Below are 4,716 nucleotides of genomic sequence, written 5' to 3' on the forward strand. Positions count from 1 at the left end.
ACTGGGAAATAAACAGAGCTAGTAAAAAAAAACCCCTCCCTCCAAAAAAACCCCTTTGAAATCCAAATTTTTTCCTCAAATGGCACTTTTTAAAGAAAATTTCCCTATGTTCCTTCAATTAATTTAGTAATTACATCCACATAATAAAAGATTATTTCTTCTTATCTAGTATGTAGATGCTGAGGAAAAATAAACGGGGGCGGGGGGACGGACGGACAGGGACATGGACACATTTCTGTCAGGGGCTGAACAGTTAGCATGTATCAGATTAACTGAAAATACCAGAGACTTAACTGCAGTCTTGTAGCCTTTGTGCCAAATTTGTCATATCTTAACTTGCTAGTTGCCACAGAAACTTCAGTCAGAATATCTATTTTCATTTCAAAATTCCTCAGTTTCAAGAAGAAAACAAACACATTTCTCAAGAAATTTTCAGCTGTTGCAAAACTCATCTAATTTTCAGCTATAGTATTCCCAAATGAATTAGATATATCATCTTTCATCACAGTGTTAATGACATCCTACAAGGTGATAAAATTAGCAGCTGGAAAGTGTAATCTTGCCACCACACTTCTCAATTTGCCATTCACTTCCTCCAAGCTGTTGTCCAGTTCATGCCACTTTCTCAACAAATTTCCAAATTGTTTGCTTGCTTAAAAGCCCAAAGCATATGTTGCTGACAAGCCTTTTATAAAATAAACATTTTCATTATTCTCACAAGAGCTTTGCTCCCAAGAAACTTATCATCTTGTCTCCATGACTGCTATTCCTTTTTAAAGCTTGCTCATATCACTTATCAAATTATGATTTCTAAATAATTTTCTCAGCTATGTTTATTCTCAAACTGACCTGATAACCACAGTCTCATTAAAATTTGCTGGTGGTTTGATCTTCTGTGATAAAGGACTTTGTGTGTTTGATAGCATGAGCATTTCTCTTCATAATTAGAAAACAAATACAAGAGTACACAACTTGTTGGTTCAAAGAATTTCAAAACTGCTGAGAAAGGGAATATATCCATTTCACTCTTGAAAATTCTAAATCCACAAAAAGAAAACGTTAACTGAAAGTTCAAGATAAATTAGATTTAAAAAATCTATCCAAAGCCTATTTCAGCTCATGAAACCATCTACCCCTGCAACAGACAGTAAAGTCCCTTCTACTGCCTTTACCATGAAAAGGCTGTTTTTAGCATTTTAGAAAGCAGGCTGGAATATTTTGAATGGCTTTGAGATTTTTTTTTGCCTATCTCCAACTCTTCTCTACAAATTCCTTACGAAGAATATTATTGTGTCCTTTTCCTGCAGGGAAATCCCAGACTGAAATTATATGACTCATTCAAACACTGCAGTCCACTTGCCCAAGTTGTCTGCTTTGCCATTGGAGACCCATGCTGCCACACAAGAATTGCTAGGCTAGACTCAGAAGTGAGATAATAGCTGCCAACTAAGGAAGTCCAGAGACCATTCAAGCTGATGCACACGTATGCTTTCCTCTAGCTTCCTCAATACATATATTATACTGGATTTGCTCTAAACTCTCATAGATTGTCTGCACTTGGACTCACATTCAGCTCTCAACTTGCACTCCTTTATTTACAGCATTCATTAATTTCATCAGAAGTATAACAACAGATCAAAGCCCAGTGCTGTGTAGCAGTATAAAAGCTAGCTCAGGGACTGAAAAGGGAATACCTGCGTAGCACAGAATCTCATGCTAATTTACTTTGCTACTCCTGTAAATTATCCTTTTCAGCAGGTCAAGCTGGCATTGCGAGGTGTGCGCTACGCTCCTTACTAGTAGCAATACTAAGCTTGGATAATCGAACGTGCTGCTGCTAGATGTCACTTAACTGTTGGCTGGGATTCAACACAACTGTCCTGTTTGAGGACAAGTGTCATGATCTGTATTTTTGTTTTGAAGGCAAATACTGAATTGTTTATCTGTCCAAATCATTCCCTTAGTTTGCCTTATCTTAAGTGAAAAGGATAAACAGAACACAGTGAACTCCTAGAACATTTAAATTCATACAGTGTTTTTGGTCTCTGTTTTCTTTGTTTTCTCCACAAAAAAAAAAAAAAACCTAAATAAATTATGAAGTAGATTTCCATGGATGGTCATATATCTAACCCCAAATTTCTTAAGCCCTGCACTTACACAGATGCTTTATCTATAAGACCATCACAAAAGTACCAAGAACAGCTGCTGCGCTATAGGTCCAACCTGGTCCAAAAAGTGAATGTATTCATCTCCCCGAATTGCCAGGGGAAAACCCCCAAATATTCCCTATCTCTGACTCACATCATAGCCTACTTTTAGTGAATGAGACAGACTGTTTGTCTTTTTTTACACAATAGAAGTCTAATTTGGAACAGGGTGCTATTGAACAAAAGGCAGTTGTAAATTGTATGATTAACAGAAAATGTGTTCTTGTCTAATTCACAACAAAGCAAAGTGAAGTAAATTAAATAAGGAATGGCTGGTGGTCCAATGTAGCACTAGGCTTTTAATGCCCAGGAGATGCTTATTAAAAGAAGCTGCTAAAATAAACCTTTTAAGAGAGGATAAATTGGATGCATGCAATTAAGCTGGGGGATGCTGATTGGACAAGGCAAGTGCTTAGTTTTAAAAGTTTGCTCCTCATGCACATTTTGTGAATGAAATTAGAATACTTTTGCTAATATTTTGGCAAGACTTCTTTTTCCTTTCATTAAGAAAGGAAAAGGACATTATTCTAAGAGGAGATGTAAGGTAAGCCACAGAACATAGATCCCTCAGCAGTGAATAAAGTGATCCAATAGAGCCAGAAAAAAGAAACTTTAAAATGTGTTTACATATTTAATACTAATTAAAGCATATTTGCAAAAAATGGGTATTAGTGGTGTTTATATGCTAAATGTAGTTTTAATGTTCTGAAAAGAGTGATGCACACAAAAGCCTCAAACATGACACTAAGATCAAACATATTTGAAAAAAAGAGGTAAAGTTTCAAACTGGTAGGTTTTACATCAGGACTGGATAGAAGAACATAACCCCCAGAAGGTTCTGATTTGCTGATTTCCTCTTTCTACTTTTCCCCTTTTCACCTAGTAGTTCATACAAGCCTTTGATTTTTCATAAATGCCGTGCTATTGTCTGTGAATAAATTCATGCAGATAAATGGTTCTGAATAGCAACAAAAATACTGAGCTATACTAGCTCATGATGAATCCACAGAGGATTCATCGTTGGTGTATTCATAGAGCACCAAAGCCTCTCAGGAATTTGAGTTCACAACTGTTCAGAGGTAGAGCCAGAGCTCTGGCTGTGTGCAACCAGCCCACCTATGTGGATTATATGATGCTACTGCCCACGACAACAGGGAAACGTACTCAATGACAGAGGATATTCTGTATTTTTAATCACATTTTTATATTCTCTTGATTTTGTAGCATCACAGTCATTCTTAAACACAAAACTTGAGCACAGAACCTCAGTGTTGGACTTTACCTAGTCTTACTGCTGAATAAATACATGGTTCTCCTAGTTTCATACAAATACTTACTTTGTATTGCTTCATAATTAAATATATTTGCTTAGAAGCTGGTAATGCAAGTGTGGTTTATGCAACAAGATTTTATGAAAACAATTAATTTGTTTTGGTGTAGTTATTGTTCCTCTATATTACCACAAGGAAAGAAAATTGACCCAATTGCTTTGTTTACAGTATAGCTAAATGACATAGGTGCTACATCATTTATTGGCTTTATAAGAAGTAATAAGGTCACAGAAAAAGCTGGAGCAGCCTGAACTTATTTTCCTTTAGGGTTGAATACATTAACACACTTACTGAAGGAGTGGACAGTAATGATCCGGTCAGTACTTATCGGGACAAAATTAGTAGTGATATACAGTTCCAGTAGTTTAAAAGTAAGGAACTCCAATTCTAACAAAAGTCCTAGTAATGCACTGGTTTAAAGTCCGAGTGAAATCTGTATATGTAACCCTCCAAAACAGCTTAGTATTTAAAAAAAAAAAAAAATCCGAAAAACCTGAACCAAAACCAAGTTTTACCATTCAATGTTCATATATTAATATGTTTAGATATTCAAGCCCTCTGCACAATTCTGAAGGACTGATCATGAGGAAATCTGTTGAGAAAGGTCAAAACCCCCCCCAGTAAATAGGAAACTATAGGTTGTGGAGGTTTTGTTGTTGTGTCATTCCCCCCCCTCCCCCAAGTTCTAATGATGCAGAAGCCGCATAATAATCTCCCTGTGAACCATAAACATAATAAAAGCTGAGGCCATTTCTAACATAATCTCTATCAGCAAGATGCCAGCGCTTTTCCAGATTTCCTAACGGGTCCCTGCTAATTCCATGCCAAAACTAGCAGTGGATTTCTTCCTTTTAATCTCCCCTAATGCCTTATTCGATTATTGTCACTGCTCTCCGACCGCGCACCGTCCCTTCAAACCCTAATTCCCCCACTGGTACAGTCAGATGAGGCTGAACGGCAGTGGCGAATCCAAAGGACGCGCACGGCCACAGACACCCCCCACCTCCCCACCCCGGGCAGAGGGCGGCCGAGGACCACCGGGAAGCCAGCCCGACTCTCAGATATCCTCACCCGGCGGAGCCCCTGGCCAAGAGGGGAAGGAAAGAAGGATGAGCACCGACACTTGCTCCAGTTGACGGGTCTGAGGGCACCTGAGCGTCCTCGCACATACCTGAGGC

The sequence above is a fragment of the Grus americana genome, chromosome 14 (genome assembly GCF_028858705.1).
Source record: "Grus americana isolate bGruAme1 chromosome 14, bGruAme1.mat, whole genome shotgun sequence".
Lineage (NCBI taxonomy): Eukaryota > Metazoa > Chordata > Aves > Gruiformes > Gruidae > Grus > Grus americana.